Source organism: Lissotriton vulgaris, chromosome 5, assembly GCF_964263255.1.
Source record: "Lissotriton vulgaris chromosome 5, aLisVul1.2, whole genome shotgun sequence".
Classification (NCBI taxonomy): domain Eukaryota; kingdom Metazoa; phylum Chordata; class Amphibia; order Caudata; family Salamandridae; genus Lissotriton; species Lissotriton vulgaris.
Window position 1 is genome coordinate 1,304,770,765 of NC_141693.1, and position 23,993 is coordinate 1,304,794,757.

Sequence of the window (23,993 nt, forward strand, 5' to 3'; positions counted from 1 at the left end):
AGTAAAAACAATAAAAATATGTTTTTAAAAAAAGGTGTATTTGTACATGCTAATTTATTTCCCATTGGGAAAACAGGCTTTTATATTCTTGATTGAAAAGGTGGAATTCATAAAACTCTTCCAAGATATCTTCAAGTCTAGAAAGCTGCAACAGGCTGAGGTATTCAATTATATGCTGCAAAGATTTTGTGAGTTCCAAAAAATCTACTCCCATGAAAGGCAGTAAGCTTGCGGGTTCATGTATGCAATTTTTTAGGTTGCGCCTAGGTAGTGCATGTCCTTTCTCTCCGAGACCTGCTATAATCAGTCTGTGGGCTTCCAGCCAGCCCATTGCATTCTGATTGGTCACATCTTTGTTGGTCAAAAAAGCTTCTTTGCTACTGGGTAATTTGTTGGCTAGTCCCGCCCTTTTTTCCCCTTCATCCCGGGAGCACTGGCCAATTACCACTAACCTTGCGCTTTGCTTTGTATCTGTTCATTTTTGGGACTATTTTCTTTTTGGGTTGTGGTTCCTGTTTGTGGAAGCTTGTCTTTATTGCTGCTTCCTTTCACCCATCTCCACAAACCCCTTCCACAATACTACTTACCCGACCCCACCACCCATCCCAGTATCACTGTGTCCCTCCTGTCACTGTGTGCCTGTGGTGTTTATGTGATTGCACTTGCACAAAAGATGCAGCATGGCAACTGATTCCAGCACGCATGGCCACAGAGCAAGGAGGATGTGACTATTGTGGATGTAATTCTGTAAGTGATTGGTTTTACCTCCCGAACATATCTGAACATTTTAATTTGTCCGTCTCGTGCAAACTCTGTGACTCACCCTTTTCAATCTTAGCGGAGGATATACAATGGTACTTTTCTTTGTAAAAACGTGGGCAGCTTTAGCCTCACTTACGATGGTGGCCACAATTTCTCTATCAGCAGTCTAGACTAACAGCCAGATTCATCAATGTCCAATTCTGCGATTTTTAAATTGCGATTAAATGCGAATCGCAATTTAGAAATCGCAGAACGGCATTCATGATGTTTTGCGATGTAAAAATGCGATTCGCAAGCGATCGCAATTACCAATTACGAGAAGTCCGAAATCGGTAAATAATCGCAGAATGGGCCTAAACCCCTGTTGAAATTGTGATTTCGCAATTACCGATATCGCAATTTGCGATCTCGCTAACTGCGAGATCGCAAAAACGGGAAGTCGCATCCAGAGCACAGTGATGAGATCACAACCAGGAAGTAGGCAGGTCCCACCCTCATTCAGCAGTGATAGTCTGAAGCACAGGCAGCAGTACCAGAGCTCCCCTACAGCATTCCAACAGGACCACAGCAGGAGATACTACAGTGGCAGCCATGGCAGAGGATGCAGCAGGAGCTTCCACCAGTGGGAGGAAACGCAAAATTAAGTTTTTGGAGCAGGAGCTCGAACACCTAATTGAAGGAGTCTCCAGGGATCACAACCGCCTATTTGGCAGAGACTCCCGAAGGGTGCCAGAGGCGGACAAAAGACGCATATGGCTGCGCATCCGGGCCAAAGTTAATGCCGTGGGGGTGACCCAGCGCTCGGTGGACGAGCTGAAAAAGCGCTGGTATGACTTGAGAGGGCGGGCAAAAGAAAAGATTGCAGAGAGGCTGGGGGAGCAATTGGCGACAGGTGGAGGGGAGCCCACCGTCCCACCGAACACCCCAATGGAGGACCAGGTGGAGGAGACCATCGACCCATAGGCCTGCGTGGGTGTGAACCGGCTTGACTCCTCCCGACCCACCCAAGACACACCAGGTAAGTGCCATGCGACTGCAACCCCCTGTCCCCTAACATTGTCCACGACTCCAGTGCATCCCATTACAAACCCCAAGCATGCAGCCAATGTAGTGCTCCATAGCGCAATTGCATTGTGGGACATGTAGTCTGCCCACAATTACCAACCTGTACCATAGAGCCCCACATGTCCAGTGACAGTCAATCCTGCATGCAGACAGGGAATGGTAGACTGCATGCATGTAGCAAGCCTAACTGTGTACGTAACATGCCACTAATCAACGTCCACTTTACATCACAGGTGGCGCTGATGTCCCCAGCACTGACAGTGAGTCCCTGGTGATTGAGGAGAACATGGAGGCCACGGAGGGGGATACACACCATACTCCACAGCCCGGACCATCAGGGCAAGCTGCAACAACACCGGTCATCCCACAACCCGCCGCTGTGGCCCGTCCCACCCCCGTGACAACAGGCGCTGCAGTCGTACCACGCAGCACACAGCCAGCAGTGCGGCCTGCAACACCAGCAGCAGGTCGCCAACAAACCCGCCGCCCTGCGGCTGTGAGGAGTCAGACGAGCGGTCTGGTCAGGGAGCCGCGCACCAATACATCCCGCGCTGGCAGGGGCAGAAGTGTTAGAGCAGGTGGGCTCTCCATTGAGCACAGGATGCTGAGTGTCCACCAGACCCAGGCCCGACACCTAGCCGCCATCCAACTCCAACTGGATAAGACGGCACGTAACGTCGCACAAATGACTGCAGCTGTGGAGGCCAACACACAGGCAATGGCCCGTCAGCGGAATGTCAATCGCCGTCGACACCGTCAACTGTTGACCCGCCTGTCGGCATACACGAGGTCAAACCACATCATTGATAACGCCACCTCACAGCTATCGCGACGATCCCTGGCCATGCAGGTACAAATGGTGCAGTGCTGCCAGGACGTAGCTACAGCCCTGGAAAACATATCAGTGGCCATGCAGGGCATGCAGGCCAGTGGCCATGGCCGGGGGGGGGGGGGGCAGACGACAAGAGTGAGGCAACATCAAGCCACAGCAGCCAGTCCATACCACCGGTCGTGGCACCCCGCCGCAGCAGCAGGCCCTCTGTTGCCGCACGGCAAAATCAGGAGGAGGACGTAGAGAGGAGGTCTGGGGCAACTACCCGCAGACGCCACTGAACTGCTGTGCATTCCAAAGAGGCCACATGCTGCCACAACAAGCATGCCATTCAAACTCAACAGGACATATGACGCAATATCTCAATCTTTGACACTTTTCAGAATGCCATGTTTATTGTGAATTAACAGTAACTAAAATTCTGAAAAACGTAAACTGTCTCATGTCATTATTAATGTTGTCATGCATGAGTTGAGTAATGGGTGTGGTGAGTGGGTCCACTAGAAATAGTTCATGCAGATTTCGTTGCGGCGCCTGTGTCCTTCTGCTGGATTCTCCCCGCGTGCGTGACGCACATGTGCAGGTGGCCGATTGTCCCCTTCTGACTCACTGCCTGAGATGTCTACAGGTATCCTGCACTTGGTAGCAATGTTGTGTAGGATAGCACACACGGCCACGATGCGGCAGCAGACCTCTGTGGCCCCACCGGTCTTGTGCAGTATGCGGAATCTGCTCTTCAAAAGCCCAAATGTCCGTTTAATGCAATTTCTTGTGCAAATGTGTGCTGCATTGTAACGCCGTTGCTGTGGTGTTGCTGGGTTGAGGTATGGGTGAGTAGGTACTCACGGAGAGCGTAGCCGCTGTCACCTGCATGAAGGGAGCAGAGGGTGAGTGCCTGTGCAGCGCAGCGTCATTAGCATATTGTACTGTTGTGTGGCATGTGTACTTACCCAGTAGGTGTCCTTCACCAAAGTCTCCCCTGGCCAGTCGTGTGTGGAGGCCACTGTGCCGGAATATGAAGGAGTCATGTGTGCTCCTAGAGTACTGTGCTACTATGTCCGTGATGATTGTCTTTGCATTGCATACCATCTGTATATTGAGGGAGTGGTAGGACTTGCGGTTCCGATACATGTATTCTGTTTGTGCAGGTGGGCAGATGTGGATGTGGATGTGGGTAGAGTCAATGCATCCTATGATGTGTGGAAATTGGGCTACATTGTAAAATTGCAGCTTGGTTTCGTTCAAGTCCTGTTGGCTGGTGGGAAATGAAATGTAGTGGTGTAGGCGGGTCAGCATGGCCTCCAGGAAACTCCTTAGGCAGCGGGACATGGTGGGCTGGGATATACCCCCTGCAACAGCGATTATTCCCTGGAAGCTTCCGGAGGCCAGTAGGTGCAGGCTGCACAATACCTGCACATGTGTGGGGACGGCGTGGGTCCTCCTTGTTGGGTGCTGCAGGAGGGGGTCTAGGTCCTGGATAAGCTTGATTATCATTGCCCCACTTAGGCGGTACTTTGCGTAGATCTGCTCCCTGGTTTGGCCTAGTAGGGTGACCCACAGACGGAATATCCAATCCTGGATGCGTCGTCTGTTCCGTGCTGCTCGCTGTAGCCTTCGCCGCCTGACCACCATGTAGAGTCCTGGCATTGTGAGAGTCCTGAGGCTCCAGCTGCATGTCCTTAAGTGTGTTTGTTGAAGCCAGCAGCTGTGGGTACTTAGCAATACTTTTTTTCAGATTTTTTTTTTTATTTCATGGTTACCACCTGGTTTGGGTTCTCCTTAATTTGCGCGTCTCTATTAGCGATTTAGGGGTTTTCTGCAATTTGCGATTTTTCATGAATAGCGATAGGGATTTTTTTGCGATTTCGCACTTTTATTCGCAGAAAACCTGCTTTCTCGCTATTACCGATTCGCAGATTGTGTTCTGCCTGGTTTCTGCGAATTTCATAGCAATTTTGCATAAATGTTTAGCGAATTCGTAATTTTGTTTGTTGAATACCTTTTCTACAAATTGCGATCGCAATTGCTTTTTCGCAGCTATTGCGATCGCAATTTGGCTTCATGAATCTAGCTGTATTTCTCTTGCCACAGTTCGGGCCGACCAATGCATTGCGTGGAATAGACTTGGCACTTCTGAACTACGTACCAGTGCTGCTAAGTACGTCGTGAGCATCTGCAGAGCAGTGTTACCAGATTGGACTATTTCCCGCAAAATTGGGCGACATTTTTCCCATTTGTGCGGGGGAAAAACCCACCTGGCGGGTGGCTACTTTTTGGGCTTATTTTCACCAGTTGTGCGCAAATTTTAGCTCGGGCAGCCCCGTCGCCAACACTTTGTCACTCGCAAGGCAGGCAGCATGGATGGGAACCACGAATGTCAGCAGCCAATGAACGCGAAGCACGCTGCATGACTGAGACATCATTGGAGGAGGACACAGCATGGGTGTGAGTGACATGTGATACTTAGACATGCTGGTTAAGGCAGCAGTGCGTGCGTGTGTGTGCAAGTGCAAGAGCAACTGCTGACAACCTTCACCCTAGCATAGTCGTGCACAGGAGTGTTGGACACAGTCTCTTTGGGTAAGAGTGCCGTCAATCTAATAGCACGTGAAAGCGCTACTAATGATGGCCCTGGGAATACTGTTTGCCCACCCCTGCATGCTTTAATAAAATCAGTCAAGCGGGTGGAGAGGAGATCCAGACTGTCTCTCCTGCACCAGACCACGCGCTCTCTCACTGTCTGTCTGTCAATTGCGCGCCTGGGCTGGTGGACGGACGTCGGACTGACTGACCGATTAGTTAGTCAGGTCTCAGGTCAGGAGCTCCTTTTCGTGGTCGAGTCTGTGTCTTGTTGGTCTGGTGCCATCCTCCAGTACACTGTACTGCTGAACTGCACTGTCTCAGTCAGTAAAATCTCAGGCACAGTAGTTCATCATAGTCTAGCTGCTGCCTGCGCTGCTGGCTACACACCTCCTGGGGTGTGTGCCCTGCCTGGTAGGATAAGACTTGCGCGCTCAGTGCTGCGGCGTGCTGCCTGCCTATAGGCTGTATTAATATTCTAAACTGGACCGCACCGCATTACCTTTCCGCATAATCATTGATCCCGCAGCCAGCCTGGAGGAGGCCAAGGTCAGGGCAGGACCAGGGTGGGGACCAACGACGTAGACCTTGCTTGGTGAGTCGCACTCCCGCTCTGAGTGTACTCTTCCCCCAGAATGTCACTCACTCACCAACGGTGACGGTCATAATCACGGTCAGAGACAAGGAGAGAAACTCGAGAGTAACTAGTGTGAAGTGTTGTGCACTACTGACAGTCTGTCTGTCTACTGTCCAGGCTTGCAACGCCCATTGGGCTCAAAGAAGGTCTTCCTAGAGCCCCTGCATCTCCACTCTGTCTATTGCTTGAAAAATTAGCCCCCCCCGAAATTTGGCTCTAGTTGCACCTTTGCTACTATCTGGCACTGGTTGGTTAATTTTCTCCTCACACACGTGTGCACTGGGCTGCCTGGGCTGGCTGGCCTCTGTCTGTGTGTGCCCTCACTGCACTGTCTGCTGCCACAAGTCGCGTTGTGGTCCCAGCCTTCAAATCTGTGACTGTCTTTGAGTAGCTGCCTTCTTCAACTTCAGGAGGACGCCAGGAGTGGACCAGGATGGTTTGGTTGACTGACTGTATCCTGCTAATCTAAGTAAGTGACATTTAATTTTTACCTCTCCCTCCAAGCGACCTATACAGTAGGAACTTGTTTAGGTTGAGATTAATGCCACAGAAGGGGGGTGGGTGGGTGTGTGTGCACTGACCAATGTGTCGTTCCTGCCTGGCCAGGTGCAGGCGCAGCCAACCTCATTTGTTAAAATAACTTCAGGGTGGCTGCTGTTTAAGGTATCTCCCTGGGCTGTACCCATTTTCAATATGGATAATGGGTGAAAGTTGTAAGGACACCACATGTGAAGTTACCCGAAGGCGAGGGGAAGGCCTGTGGAATGCATGTGTGGATGTGAAAGCATGAAACTACATTCCCTGTGTTTTTAGTGCCTTTTTCCATGAGACATCGTGTTAATTTTCCCAAATCTTTAAAATAAAATATGTCAATTGTATTTTTTTTAATATTGACATTAATGGTTGGTAGTTTTTTGAAAAAGTTGTAAAAGCAGGTTTTGTGTTTGGGTAAAATTATTCCTTCCTAAAATAGAAGACATTGAAGTTACAGCTTTAGCACGTGGGGAGAATAACCTAGTTAGTCAGTAACCTAGTTAGTCAGTTAGGAGGCTAGTATGCAAAAAGTATGCAAAAAGGAGGCCCGATGGTCTCTTAACTTGGCCTCTATCTATAAATGAAAAACTGGGACTAGAAAAAACATGGATCCCTCCAGCAATTACATTATCCTCCAGAGTTTTCTTACCAGGGGCACATGTGCAAGGAAAAAAGGGCATTCTGGATGTTAAATGAGATGTTGTTTTTTACAAGTCTAAAATGCATTTTTAATCAATTCATCATGCATGAAGCGCAGCCATATCAGAAGCATGGAATTCTAAAGGGGTAATGCTGAATGGACTAACTCAGACCTGTTCTGTCAGGTGCATGTTCCCAACGTGCGAAGTATTGAAATGTTGTACTAAAGGAATATGGTTTAGTCAACAAATGGTGTAGAATTGATTTTGTGTTCTGTGTTGGTTCAATAAAAAGTGAATAACAATCCATTAGATAGGGCTATTGCCACACCTGAAATCCAACATCCAGAAGAATTACAAAATTGTTGCTCATCATGAGAAGTGAGTGACCATTTTTCAATGTGTATTATTATTGTGTAATGTAATGAATAATTAAGGCACTGAGTTCTACAGACTTTATTAAAATACAATTTAGAGGGAGCAGTAAATTGCATATAACACTATTTCCGATTTTCTTAATCTTTGTTTTGTATGATTGTAATCTTAGCAGTGCCTGTTTCACGTTACAAAGTCACAGAGAGGACTGGTCTTAAAAATGAGTAGCATTAAGGCAGGTGCCCAGTTAACTCCCTCCTACTGGTATACAACCTTTACAACGAAACCTTTACAACGCACTACCATTACAACACAGTCATTACAACGCAAACCATTACAACGCATTGCGCTGGGGGGCGCTCTAGGATAGGGAATAAGTTTAATTTACTAACCAACACCTTCCCTAGTGTCCACGGGGACTGGAGTTGGAATAGTAAATTAAACTTTTCACTATCCAGCACCCCAAAGCGATATGTGTTGTAAAGGCATGCGTTGTAAAAACCGCGTTGTAAAGGCATGCGTGGTAAAAGTATGCATTGTAATGTCATACATCCCCTCCTACTATCTGTATATTGAATAGAATGTATATTTGTCCTTAAAATTGTTTCGGACGACTATTTCTGCATAATTTGAGACTTGCTACTTTGGGCTGTTTTTTGGGCTGAAACTATTCTGCGTTGGGCTGGATTTGGGCTTATACTTGAGGGGCTTTGGGCTTGGGATGGGTCTCAAAATCTGGCAACACTGCTGCGGAGCATTCTTTTACAGTGGCGAACATGGCAGTCAAAGATAGAGTGAGTTTATTTTGTCAGCTTTTCAATCCTTTGCCATCAGCCCCTAAAACCATTCATAACTCAATTTAATGCTCTTATTTGGGCTCGGCACATTTCCACGTTCAATAGGGGATCCCTATAGCTGTGCAAAGAGTTGAGGGAGGCTACTTGGTATTTATTACTGTACCTTGACTACCATAGGCTATAGTTTGCAGTGTCTGATTGTGTCTAAAGTAAATAAAAATACTGCGCCCAATTTCCTTACAAACTGCCAAATGGCCGCGTTGCTTGTGCCAAATACATGACTGTAAAACGTTTTTTGAGAAATTCTCCAACACCAGGACAATCGCCATGTTATTTTCATTCCGCTTCTGCTGAGCCGCTTGCACAGGCTACAGCTGGAACGAAGAGCTGTAACGATGATTGCGCTGCCACCGAATGCACCAGGATAGACTGCATGACATCACTGCGCTGCATTCCGCCATATATTCAAGGCAGTGTAACCGGTGCTGCATTTATATCTACACATATCCCCCTCGCTCACCCTTGACATACAAGCATTTGCTTTGCAATATTAAAAGTTTGAGCTATTGACGTTTAAAAAAATAATGTACAACAATTGCTCAAAACTTCAATAATGCAAGACCTATTGCATTGCAAACGCTTGTTTTCAGAAGGGGGGCATACACATGTAAGGCAAAAACTGTGCAAATTATCGAGACTTTAATCAAGTCTGTGAAACCACACTACAGTGAGCGAGACCAGTGATTTGAAAATGTATAAGACTCCTCACTGTGTGAGGTTAGTGATGTGGAGGTAAGTGGTGTGTAGTAAAGTCGTCCTCTTAGTGTGCATGTGTATTATTCCATTGAAGCAGAATACACAAGACCATCTTTCATTCGCCACAAATTGCTTTTCAGTAACAGCTCAACATATTTAAATGAGTACATTTCCACCATTTATAGAGCAATCATGAGCTGCTCTCTTCCTTGCTGCATGATCAATTAATCAGGGTCTGAGACAATTACAGATGCCCAGGTGCTTTAATATTGATGCACCGTGGAAGCTTAGCGTTTTAATGTTCTTCTTTTTGTGTATTAATAAATCTCCAACACCAGCAAAGAGATAGAGGTGTTGTTCCTGTGGCTTGTTGCACAAATGGCACAACGTTTATCTAAACATCCAGAGGGAAAAAACGACACTAAAGAGGGAAGTTGGTTACATGTACTCTGTAATCATGGCTCACAGAATTCCTATTACCAAAGTTTTAATGTAATGGCGCACAGGGCACACTTAAGGTATTACTGCAAACCAGGCACTCTGACCATAGGTGACTGAAAGTAATCAGGATATGGCATGCAGAACAAATCTCCCATGATAGTCATGCATTGGCACAGAGCTTACAAGCTTACCCCTGACCCCATCTTCACTGCAAGCAAGAGTCAAGTACAGTACAGTCATGTCACGGAACTCACTTGGACTGACCATGCTATCATCCACTGCACCAAGACCAGGCCCCCAGCACCTCCCACTGCAGCTGGAACAAAGTGATACAGACTTCATGGACAGACGCCCTCAACACCATCCAGCCCAACTTCGCAACCAACCTGGAACAGGCCATCTAGAAATTCTCCAACTGGATCACCTACTGTACTGACAGAGTCACCCCCATCAACCCATCCAAGACCAGCAGTACCACCAAACAAGTCACCTGGTATATGCCAGAATTCAGGACTATATAATGCAACTGCAAGCAACTAGAAAGAAGATGGCGCACCAGCGGAGATCCTGCAGACCGAGCCACCTTCAAGTCAGCCCTCAACAAATACCACCCACGCCTTAAAGACATGAAAAGAGGGGTCTGACAGGCTGCATCAAAGCAAGCTCTGACCACAGCAAGGAGCGCTTCAGCATTATGAAAGAGTTCTCCTGCCTGACAGCTATCAAGAACATGATCTCCCCCTTCCAGGAACTCTGCGACACCCTGGTGCACTATTTTCATAACAAGATATCCACCATCTACAGTAACTTTGTACTACAACCCACCGACCTCCACAACCTTGTCACAGCTATGGACACCACCTACAACCACCCGCTCACTGCCTGGGAAAAGTTCATCAGGCAGAACACCACAGCCATCATGAACTCCATCTAATCTGTAGCACCCATGGGCCCCTTCCCCCACTACTTCTTCAACCTCTGGAGCAAGGAAATCAACTGCAAACTCCCTCAATTCTCAACGCATCCATTACCATAGCCGCCTTCCCAGACGGATGGAAACACGCAGAGGCTAGACCCCTCCTCTAGAAACCTTCCGTCAACCCCAACAAACACAATAACTAACACCCCATCTCACTGCTTCCCTTCCTGCAAAAGTCCTCGTGAAGGCCATCGCCCACCAGCTGTACAAATACCTGGAGAGAACAACCTGCTGGATGCCTCTAATTCCAGCTTCCACACCAACCACATCCCCAAGACAGCCTGATTAATTGATTGAGCCACAGTATACATGTATTGCCACAAGATTTATGAGTGGCAGAAAGGAACAAAGCACAGGGCATGGACCGGCTCCCCAAAGAAACAAAGCATAGGTACATGTTTGTGTATATGGGTGAAGAGTTACCGGGCATATTTACACATTTTTCATGCAACACCGGGCAGCATGCAAAGTCTCTGCATTGAGCTGGATGAAATGGAGATAGAAGAAATGTGCCATATCTGTTAAGATATTGCACATTTCTACTGACTCCAGGCGTGGCACACTGTGTGCTGCCTAGTGCCCATGCTGGCATCCTCATATCATGGTGCAAATATGCCTGTGTTGGAGGCAGGAATTGATCTTGTACAGGAAGGGACACCTTTCTGCACAAAAACAATCAATACACATATGTTGCCCAGGAGAGGAATATGGAGTGGTGGGGGCAAGGTGTCAGTAGAAGGGGGTAAGAAAAAGAGGTATATTTCAGTTGGACCCATTATCCAAGGGCTTAAAAATTGACCATTTGCTTCAGATAAGAAGTGTTGGAACCAGTACTTTCTGGTTGGCTGAGGCATTGTCAATGCCAGGCAGAACCTGCCACTCCTGTCAGGGTTAGGTGGCTTTACTCACTATATTATCTGTAGTCATCCTTGGCTATCTTGGCACTCAGTAGTCAAGCTTATCACAGAGGCAATGTGTAAAGCCTTGTCTCAGCACTCTCACACAATAAATATAGTGAGTATCACAAAAGAGACTTCACATGTGGTGTATGTAAATAAAGATTGCATTCAACATACACAATTAACACAACCTGAGCATCATGTATTTCTAGGTCTAAATCACACTTGGAAAAATTACTAGCAGAACAAGGCCCAAAAATGTTAAAATGACATCAGTAATATGCACACTTGGGAAAATTCCTATTTTACCCCACACCCTTATGTGGTGTGATATGTTGTCAGAACTGGGCCCACCCTGGCAAATAACACAATTCAAATCCACACATTTCTAGGGTGTGCCCCAGGTCACAACAATATCAGGAATATGCACACACAGGAGTTTATGACACTGTTCAGCAGCACGCTGGGCAAAGGCAGCATAGGTAAAACTAATGTCAAAACTGAGTATTTGTTATGTAATAAAACAAACTAGTAAATCAATAATGCTGCACGGTGTAACTAATAGCAGGCTGTTCTCATGTAGCACACTCTCCCACACTCACATAGCACTGTAACACAATGCTAAGGATATCAGTAAGTCTTTATGAAGCCCATTTACACACACAAGCGGTCAGCACTGTTACCCAGTACAAATGGTATCTGGCAAGTCAGTTGATAATATGAATGCAGACCCTGTGTCACAATTCCTCAGGCACCTCTGTTACCCCCTCCTCCCCCCCCCACTACTCTGCCCACAGGTTAGAGTCAAAGAAAAAACACCCCTTGCTATACTGGTTTAAGGCCAGAGTCACACTTAGTTACTCCAGCCTTCTCCCCTAGGCCCCTGACTATCAGGTTAACCAGGCAACAGTCGACAAATGGGGGGTTCGCTACCACTCGTGAAGTTCACCCACTTTAATCGGAGCAGAAATGGGCTAGAGGCTTTCCCAGTTCAATTAAGAGGTCACTCAATTCGCCTTCATGCACCAGCTCAGTTCTGCGAAGCACAGGGGAGTCACGCAGTCTCTCGACCCCCTGCTGATCGCTCTTAGAAGTGTTTCTCAGCCCAGTCACTTACTCTCACCACCAAGGTAGTACCACCCAGTGATACTACCTGGCAACACAAAGTCGTTTGACCAGGTGAGGAAAGGGCAGTGGATTTGCCACACTGAGGGCAAGGCAGAACAATCGGTGAATGGGGGGTGCAGTTGTCACGGCACCTCACGGGAAGTGATACACAACTTCTGGTGCACCTTGCTCTGAGTCGCACCAGACAATCTGGTCACAATGAACCACAAGTCGGGTTCTCCGTACCTCCCCAGAAATATGGCACAATGCCTGGTGCGCGATGATTTGAGTCGCACCAGACAATCTGTTCAAATCAACCCACAGTTGGGCTTGTAGTACCTCTCTGGAATGGGGCACAACATCTAGTGTGTGATGATGTGAGTCACCCCATACAATCCACTCACACACACACAGTTGCAAGTTCAGTAGCACTGCACAAGGCAAAATGAGCCATTACTATGGATGCGCCTTCCCTCCGAGGGTTGTAACCTGTATATCAAACACCACACAATATGAGCATTTAGCTGTAATGCCGCACGAGAGAGTTGCAGCACGGATGACGCAGTGGGACGCACTGAGTCCTGCAACGAGTGAATCAACTCAGCCACAACAAGACGCATTTGGGTGCTGAGGCCCCATGATGGAGTGGCCACACTCGTTAGATGTAAGGCTGCACCTAACTCAGCCTGTACGGTAGGAAGGAAAACATTCCTTGTTTAATTACCCTCACACACCCTAGTGGTGTCATGCTTCATCATTGGGTCACCCAACACCTACAAGTCGGGGTGGGCTCAACCACAGTGTTGGGAGCTCTTTTGATAAATAAAGACCAGGGGGATTAAAGATTAAAAGACCTCAGGCAGACCCCTGGTTTCCCTTTATTCTTGGGTCTGTCCGGGTTGTTAAAAAATCTTAACAGCGGGTCCGTAGGAGTGTTATGATCCTAAGACCCTAGTGCCGACATGTTTCAGTCCTGGGTTGGCCGTGTAGGTCGTGGACTTTCTTCAGGGCAAAGATTACCCCCCTTGGAAATACAGTGATGGGAGTCCCTATCCTGTCAATGAATGAATTGACACTTCCCAAAAGCTCAGCGACAGAATGGCTGACTTTTTCCTAACCAAAATTACAGATATATATTCCTCGCTGGAAACTTCCAATGCTGTCCCCCCTAATCCTTCCCCCCTCCATGGTTCTGTAACCACGGAGGAGGTACCTAGATTACTTATCTTCCCTCTCATGTCTCCAAAACTCATGGACCACCTGCTAGGGGGAATTACATCTGGGTCCCCGTTGGACTTAAGCGCTGGACTTAAGTCCTCCTAGACTTAAGCGCAGCCTTTGATACGGTCAGCTACGCCACCTTGCTGAACCGTCTACACAACATCGGAGTATCAGGCGATGCACTGAGGTGGCTTGACTCCTTCCTGACCAACAGATCTTTTCAGATCTTTGACGGGGAAATAGTGTCAGCCAGCAAATCACTGAGTTGTGGGGTTCCGCAGGGCTCCTCTTTGAGCCCTGCGCTGTTTAACATATATATGAAACCACTAGCTGGGATCGTCGAACCGCACGGTATTAAGATCATATCGTATGCCGACGATACCCAGCTAGTGGTTTCTCTGGCACAAGAGAGCAACAGGCAAACCCCGGAAGGCCTGTTGAAATGTTTAGAGGATGTCAAGGAGTGGATGACAATCTCCTCTCTAAAACTTAATGGAGATAAAACTGAGCTCATGCTCCTGGGCCCAGTATCACCAGTGCCACTCTTCTCCCTATGGCCCCCCCTGTCTGGGTACCCCTCCTACTCCTAAGGAAAGTGTAAAAAGCCTAGGAGTATGGCTGGACAAAAGTCTCTCTTTCACCACTCAGGCCACGAAGCTATCTGCCACATGTTTCGGCCTACTCAGAACACTGAGGAAAGTTCTACCCCTTTTGCCAATGGAAGCCAAACAAGTGGCAGTACAAGGCCTGATTCAGTCCCGGCTAGATTCGAATAACGCCCTATACGTGGGAGCCCCTGAGATGACCTTACGAAAGTTGCAGGTGCTACAGAACTGTGCAGCCCGTACCCTGCTACAGATCCCACGCACTCAGTCAGTCAGATCCGGACTAAAAAGTCTGCATTGGTTGCCAGTGAGGCAGAGAGTGGCATTTAAGGCACTATGCATTGCCCATCGGGCCTTCTGGAAGACAGGCCCAGTAATCAATGACAACTTAGTCACTCGCTACCACCCAAGTAGAAATCTTCGCTCTACGGAGGCTTTCTTGGCTGTGGTACCCAGAGTCAGGAGAGCTAGGACCGGAGGCAGGATGTTCTCCCTGAACGCCTCGAAGTTGTGGAACTCACTTCCTCTACAACTCCGGTCCAACTCGAACCTACTCTCATTCCGCAAACAACTGAAGACCCTACTGTTTGCAAGGTCCACCGAGTTCTAACCTCTTCTGCACTGCCCACCTCTGTCTACTTACTCAGCGCTTGGACGCCCATTGGGCAGCAATCGCGCTATACAAATCTAAATACAATACAATACAATACAATACAATACAATACTCATGCCCTTTGAAGGTGTTAAAAATAGGAAGGGACGTTATTGTTCCCCACCTTACCTCAGTAATTAATGTAGCTATCTCTGTGCGACAGTACTCTATCCTTTGGAAGACTGCGGTGGTCAAACCTCTTTTATAAAAGCCTTATTTGAACTCAGTGGAAGTAAAGAACTATCTATCAATCTCCCTGCTACCAGTCCCAGCAAAAATACTGGAGAAATACTTGAACTTTCACCTCAGCTCCTATCTAAAGGATTACCAGCTGCTTGATGACTCACAGCATGGTTTTAGAAGCTACCACATCACTAACTGCGGTACTAAATAACATCCGTGCTCAGGGTGATGCAGGGTACACACCGCTGTTGGTTCTTCTTGACCTTACCGCAGCCTTTGATACCTTGTCTTCTTTGAGACTGGTGGAATGACTCAAGGAGATAGGGATTGGGGGCACAGCCCTAAAGCTAAAACACACAAATTATGGTGTCTATTACCCACAGCGTTAGGGAATCTGCCACAAACTTCAAAAACTGAATGCAGGCAATCTCTTACTGGATGGTTGAGAACTATCTCAAACTTAACGGGGAAAAAAACATAGGTCTGATCTTTGGAAACCAACTGAACATCTGGTCCAATGACTGGTGACCAAACATGCTTGCTTTCTGTCCATGCTCTGTATCTCATGGTAGAAATGTAGGGGTTATAGTGGACAACTCTCTTTCTCTGAGCCTGCAGATTAGCAGATCATTGTCCACATGCTTTGGGATCATTAGGATTCTCAGGAACGTTTCCTAATTCCTTTAGTTTTCCTCACGAAAGAAGGCAGTTATTGCCTTAGTGATGTTCATACTAGACTATTGTAATTCCCTCTACTTGGGCATTAACAAGGGCCTGGTTTGCCCTTTGCAGCTGGTGCAGAAGGCTGCAGCCAGGCTGGTGCTGGACCTTCCGAAATACCACTCAGTCTTGGCTTCTCTCATCAAGCAGCATTGGCTTCCTCTTTATCGAAGCTTCCATTGCCGCTGCTAGGCTATGGAATTCCCTCCCTGGCGACCTCTCTGGAAAAGTGTCACACTCACTCTTCCGCAAAGCTTTGAAGACCTGGTTCTTAACAGAGACATCAGTTTGAGCTTGCTATCTTAATTCTGCACAACAGTCCCTCCAGTAGCGCCTTGACACCGTTGGGCTCAGTTAGCACTTTACAAATCAACTATTCAATAATTCATTCAATATTGGTAACCCTTATACATCATGCAAGCTGGTCATGTCATGTCCCCATCTGAGTCAACATAAGTGCAGTCTGTTGAGAAATGCTGACCTAAAGAGAGTTCTTGTGGGTCCATAACCTGCTGTGTTTTTGCTAATAGCTAATTCTGCTACCAAACTACAGCCAACAGTTGCCCTTATCTTAAATGTCTGCTTTTATAGCCACAAAGAAGGGAATTCCAATGCCAGCCTTTCACATCAGGTAGCTATGTGCGCTTACCTACAAAGGTCCCTGTTGGTTAGTTTGTTATTGTTTAACATGATGAGTAAAAACTAAAGACACACTTTGATGGCATGCAATGGAAAAATTATTGATGTGGTTAATCGGTGGTACTCTCCATGGCTTAGGTGTCTTACCACACATCTGCACCAAGAAAGAAAGAACAGTTACATTTATGGTGACAAAGAACAAGTGGGTCTTGTTTATCATTGATCAGGGCTTCTTGCTAATGGCTGATATCACAGTTTTCAGCGCTTGACAGCGAACACTCTACATTTCAGGCCTACAGCGGTTTCCAATTCTGTTAACATTTGGAAATTAGAGAAAACAATGTAAATAATAATTTGAAAAAACATAACTTTGCATTTCAATTTGTAAAGTACTATTGAGCATATTAAATAGTTTGATTATCTCACACAGGTATATTGTCAAATTATTCTAGTGGAGAATAACTTTGTGAAACCTTCCACAATGTGAAGACTGTACTGCACGTAAAAGACTTGCCTCTGTTCTAAAGTCATCTCCTGCTAATCCTAGTAATGGTACTGGATGTAAATTAGAGTAGTGATCACGGCGAGCATATGTTCCATGGTAATGACGCATACCTGACGGACGCTTCTTCCAGTAGATTCCTTGCGTTTTGATTATCTGCAGGTACCAGACTGGATCCATCTACTCTTCACAAAGCAGTAGCTTTCCGTGGCAGCCAGATGGTGTTGTGTGTCTCCAGATGTGACAACACACTGCATTATAATACACCATGTTGCACCTCATATTTGTCTCTTTCTGGCACTATGTTCTTGCAGTAACAAGTCAGCTTGCAAGGAGTAGAACCAAATGTTTCTGTTGTATAGTACTGAAGGATTTATATTGTGCTTACTACCCCTATATATGGCTCTGAAGCACTTACCTACATGGACAGCAAGCTACGCCATATAGGATGTAGGTCTGAAAGGGTGTTGTCTTTGGTGCACCCCATGCCTGAAATCTTGGCGGTCTAGGTGTTGTCAGCCAAGCATGAATCTAAGTTCAAGTCTTATTCTGATAATTTGCCATTGGTCAAGCCAGTGACACCGTCCCAGGAACTCTGTGAAGTTTGGGACCTGAACGGTGCCTGACTGCACAAGGTGACTGACTCTCATCCAGCCCCTCCACCCTGAATGAAGGCAAGAGGTTGACTGGAACTAGGAGTTATGCTGTGCTAATGGAGTGGAAAGAAGCCTCCAGGGCCACGTGTGAGCATTACGCAGGTATTGATGGATTATCCACGTGGATTGGGAATGGTACTTTGCACTGCTATAACTGTGCAGTGACAGATCCAATGTTTATTGTTTTGTTCCTGTTTTAATCATGACATACTTACTGATGTTACTAAATAAGTCTGGGATCATTTACTGAGAAGTTTCTTGATTCTTATGTTGTGCTGATACCAATCAATACCAAACATTTTCCAAAGCAGCCTTCCAACTCACATCTGACTATTAAAGGAGTGCCAAACCTGTCTTAGAGAAACAGTGTTTGCCTGACTTTGTCAGGTATATGACTATGTAGCTGGAGGATTTGCCTCACCAAACCGCCAGCTTCCTAGACATCTTGTACGGGGTTAAAGTCTTGGATCTATTCTTTTTCTGTCCTTCATTTCATTATGAGTCCTGGGGCTAACACAGTTAACACTAAACAGACTGTTGAAAAATAACAACCAATGAGTCAGTAGTTGTGTTGTTTTTTTGTATAGTGAAAAGGGGTTTTCAAAGACTCAACAAGGCACATCAAAATATCATTAAGAGTGGAGCAAACTTCTCTCACACGCATAAAAGAAAAGACCTGGCTCGTGAAGTGAGTATCAGGGAGCCGGAGCCATTCCCTGGTGGAAGGTCCTGGAAAAGGAAGTTCACAAAACAGCATTGAAGTCTTCTTGCTCCAAGAACAAAGGAGCACACAGGGGCCCAAATGGAAAAGTGAGGTGTACCAAACTTTGTGCCAAAGCAAAGCATCATCAGAAGTGAGGAGAGAGGACCAGAGAGCAGGACATGGAAAAGTCATGGCTGTAGGAATTGTCGAGCAGATGGGCTTGGTTCAAATGAGACAATAAGTCCATAGCAAATAACAACATTATAGATAAAGGACCTCCCTTCCGCATTCAGGGATGAGTGCTCCACTTTGCCGAAATGTTATCTTCTTCTTCTGCACAGCAGCATTTCAGGGGTGTCCTCTCTGTCCAAATCAGCCGTAGCTCAGAGTGTAAGAAAACAGCAGTGATAGGCCTGCATCGTGTCTGCAGGAAGTAGTGTCACAAGAAGAGACATGGTAACCAGCGCTACTGAAATAAGGGACTGTCTGGCTCCAAGGGCAGAGAACAAGCAGCAGCGACCTTAAAGGAGAAGCAGTAGGAGCACCATTCAGTAGCGAAATATAGGCACCAGAAGTACCCGGGTTGTGGGGGGGGGGGCAAGCTCCAAGGGCCCCCTCAGCACAATACCCTGGCTGGAGAGCTCCTGATTGAGTCCAGAAGGGTACTGAAGGACTGGGTTCTTTTGGACCCAGCGGTGCCAGGGCACAACACCTGAAACCTTCGTGGGTAACCTGCTCCGGCGTACAAGTCACAGAGACACGGGACACTTCCTTCGGCGTCAAAGAGTCAAGGTTTATTTACTGCAGGGATCACAGAAGTCACAGGAAGTACATCGAGTGTAGTTCGGGGAGACTGCTTCAAATTGTATTTGTGGATCGCTCCTTTTATACAGTTTTTACCCATAGGATAACATGATACACAATAGTTTACAACCTGGTTCCCACAAGTCGCTCTCAGAGGGGTCGCTTAGATCACTTTGAAACACACAAGGTCCGGATCATAAGTGCGGAAACATTTGGCGGGTCCCAACTGTAAAAGCCCATCTTCCCACCATTAGCAAATTCCAATCAGCAGTAAAGTAGATCGAAATAGGAACAAAGACAGGTGCAGAGGAAGACGGAGACAGTAGGGAGATCGGAAAGGGTGTAAAAAAGGGGAGGTATCGAGAAGCACGAGATACAGGCATCAAAGGGACGTGCCTAATGAGATGCACGGCTGAGACAATAAGTCCGTGCGGCAAGATGAGCCTCGAGCGGCATCATCTGCCTTACAGCAGCAACCCCCTTGTCATAAAGACACTTTCAAAGAACATGTGTCTTCCGCAAATATCTTGGGAGTCCCAGGGTCGCGAAGCGGACAGCATCCGTTCGCTGGCTACTTGAGGGCAAGAGACAAAATGGATGCCGTATCTAAGATGGAACCCGTGGGTACAGATGAGAAACCCACATAACAAACGAACGGTTTAAGTTAGCACAGCGAAACTGCGCACACCTACTAAACTCGTCATTTGCGGTTCATAGATACTAGACTCGACCATATTCGTACGAGTCGAAAACACCACTTACAATTGTCACGGAACCTCAGACGCTCCTTTTGCCCTCATGTAGGCAAGCACTAGTCGGAATCATATTCGATATTCATCAGACCATCAAGATGTCGTTGTAGCATAGCTCTGTCCGATCGAGTCCCCTTGGTAACAGATGGTTGTCTCATACACGTTGTAGCACAGAGGCCACATAAGGCAGGACCACACTGCACGCAAAGGCAACACGTGAACAGGAACACTACCACAACCCCGATGATCGTCAGAATCTTCCAACCCCAAGTCGACATCAGGCCCCAAAACCAACCAAGTAGCGTCCAATCCCCTACATCCACGTGTATGGATTCGGAGATCTTATGCAACTTCGAGATGGCTTGATAGACAGTAGGAGCATTATCTGGAATGAAAATGCAACAGCTCGAATGGATCACTTTACATACCCCACCGCGATCTGCTAAGACAACATCTAAAACCATACGGTTTTGTAATGTCATAAGTCTCTCCGCCTGAAGTTCTGTGGTGATATTACCAAGGGCACTGGCAGTAATATTAGCTGTCGATTCTACCACTCGAGTCAAATGTCTCAGGTTCCTACTATTAACCATAGGTCCCCAAAACGGGAGGAAACCCTTGAAAAAGTCTCCTGCCTCTTGACCGGCAGTATCCTCTTCGCTAATTACGCCTCGTACAACTCTAGTCTTATGATAATCGGCATCTACAGTAAACGTCGGAGGCAACAGATTTGCAACGAAACATGAGCCCATGAAGTCTGCGGGCAACCATGTGTATGCACGATCATGACAGATAAAGTATGTACCCTTGGCAGCCAGAAACACAGGGGACGGGGACATTGGCAGAACGTAACTTTCAGTGCAAGCACTTACTCCAAGTGAGGCTTGCGAGCCACGACCCACAAGACAAAGATTACCAGTGTGGGGTACGACCCATATTGGAGACGAGCTTTTAAGCTGCTTTTCATTAGTGAACATACTATATTCCCCTCTACTTAGGACCCTATAGGCTTGTACCTCTTCTTTAGGGATAAGAAAAGGATCATGGATCTCATCTTCCATATCCTCTATAGCCATCGATAGCAGCCTCTGATACGAGGTAGGACCAAAGTTGGGGGAACGTTGTTCTTGCGTGGGGTGGAAACCCAGTGCGCTTCGAAACATTGTTTGGAATGCTCGAGCTGACCCTTGGGAACTATACGGTAACACCAGATATGGAATTCCCTTACCCGTAGTATGTGGCATCAACCCACACACCCAACAATTAGTAGTGTTAACCACTAACTGATGCTGATGGAGGAGCTGGATAAAGGAATTATTGCGGAATTCTACACGTCTTGCCTGTTCGTGTTCTGGTAACATATGAAAGGAATGAGGAGAAGCAGTAGAAGTAATGTTAGGGTAAGGAGTAGGAGTAGGAGTAGCAAGGAAAAAGTAAGACATAGTGTAATACACCCCACCCGCCAAAAATGCAGAAGCAGTCAAAAACAAAACAAACAATTTGGATACAAAACATTTCGTACGACTAAGTTTCTGCAGCTTGACTCTATACGCCTGAGCTCCTTCCAAATCATTCAGCTTCGAAAATGCCATTTCCCTACGACCGTCCGCAACGTTTCTTGACGCACTTCGTTCTGTGCAGCAATAGTCAATCCCCAGGAGTTCCTAGGAACCGACGGTCGTTAACCTAGCGTCAAGACCTACTGTCCAGAAGGAAGTACGCGCGCGGCCCTACGGCCCTCAATACACAATATGTATTTATTTAGCACAATATTTCTCAGCTGTGGAAGGAAAAAGATATAAAGAAGAAGCTTGATATATATATATATATATATACAAAACAATTTTCAATGATACGAATGTTCAAAATTTGATTATGGGAAACGAGGATATTGCAGTTATCAATTTCAGCAAAGCAAGAAAATTTTATTTGTCCTTAGTGTGAGATCGCAAAGAATATCGATGTTTCCCTGGACGTGTCTGCTCGTCGAACAAAGGATCTGTTGAAGAGACAGCGTCCTGCTGATCAGTTCGTTGATCTGGTCTTGAGTCTTTTGCTGACAAATGTTCAACAGTGGCTTTCTGCTGCGCTGAGGGTTCTCCAACAAGCTGTGCGTCGCTAAAAGGTACAAACGCCGGCAATGTTTCTGTTTCTGTTGACGCAATGCCTTTCCTTATCCACGGGTCTGCCGGCAAAGGAATAGGGACTCGCTTACAATGGGTAGCATGTACCCAATTTTTCCGCCCCTCAAGACGAACGGCAGTCCTCGTGGCCAGGAGCACCTGGTAAGGTCCGGTGAATCGGGGGTCCAGATTGTTTTTTCGTGAGAAGTTACGAGTAACCACCCAGTTCCCGGGCTGGAGCTGGTGGCCTGGACCCTCCGTCTGCGTCGGCAAGGCGTCGTACACCTGTTGATGAATTAACCTCAGTTTAGCAGTCAAGTCATGTAAGTAATCAATCAACATCGGAAACTCAAGATCAGAGAATATTCCTGGCCTAGGAACCCCCCACACATTCGCAGGACGGCCGAACACTATTTCATAGGGACTAAGCCCTATTCGGGAGTGTACAGTCGCCCTAGTTGACAGTAATGCTAGAGGCAAAGCATCAGGCCACGAAAGTCCAGTCGTAGCCTGAATCTTCGCTAATTTTAGTTTAAGGGTGCCATTGTACCCTTCAACCAATCCAGCTGACTGAGGATGATTGGCGCTATGGAATTTCTGATTGATTCCAAGGCCCTTACACACACTCTTCATCACACTTCCAACAAACTCACTTCCGTTATCTGACCACACGACTCTAGGCATTCCATACCGAGGAAAGTATTCCTTCAGTAGGATTTTCGCAGTAGACAAAGCAGTATTGTCTTTGAGGGGATAGGCCTCAATCCATCGGGAGAATGCGCAAACCACAACCAAAACGTATTTCAGGTTATTGCATCGCTCCATATGGATGAAGTCCAATTGGATCACCTCAAAGGGATACGAGGGAGGAGCAAAACTGCCAGGAGGAGTTGGGGTTCCTTTGCCAGGATTGTACATCATACACACCATACAATTCTTCACCAAACGTTCTGCACACTTAGTAATTCCATCATTCTTCCACACATCAGCCAGCAACTTGCAAATACCTTTCGCGCTAATATGTGCTAATCCATGTGCCATTTGCACAACGGCCAGTACATACGCATCAGGCAACATCCATCTTTTCTGATCCGACAAATCAATCCAGCAACCATTCACATCCAACCTTCCCGTACTTTCTTTCCACTTCATCTTTTCAGTGTCGGTGGCCTCATTCTGAATTGCTTTCACACTCTCTATAGTATTTTCACACATACTTGATTCTGTAGGCCACCTAACCGAACTCGTCACATACATTCGAGTGCTAAGGTTCCGAGCAGTCTCCTTAGCAATCTCATCTGCAAACGCATTACCACGACCAACATCATCCGTCACTTTACAATGCGCACTACACTTAACAATTGCAACTTGAGCAGGCAAAGTCAATGCATCCAAAAGATCGTTCACAAGCTGGCCATGCTGTATTTTCGTGCCATGCGACGTCAAGAAACCACGCTCTCTCCACAACCGTCCAAAACTATGCGCTTCACCGAAAGCATACTGACTATCGGTGTACACATTCACACGTTTACCTTTTGCTAATACACATGCTCTAGTGAGAGCAATCAGCTCTGCAGCTTGGGCAGAATTCTGATTCAATCTCGCAGTCTCAACAACAGTATTCAATGTCACCACAGCATAAGCAGTAGTCACATCACCATTTGGCAACTTAAAACATGACCCATCCACATACAGGGTGCCATCCGGGTCGTCCAATGGGGTGTTTTTAAGGTCCACACGACCTTTTGTTTCCTCTTCCGTCCGCAAGTAACAGTCATGTTCTGCTACTTCATCTGACTCTGCACTAATTGGTAACAAAGTTGCCGGATTTAGGACATTACAACGTTTTATCTGAATGTGGCTTGCCAAAAGCGTCAATTCGTACCCAGATAACCTCGCACTCGTCAAGTGCTGAGTTTTCGTACGATTCAAAAGAGTATCGACTGCATGCGGAACCATCACCGTAAGCATATTATCCATGACCAAGCCTGCTGATTGTCGGATGGAGACCGCAGCTGCCGCAGTTGCTCT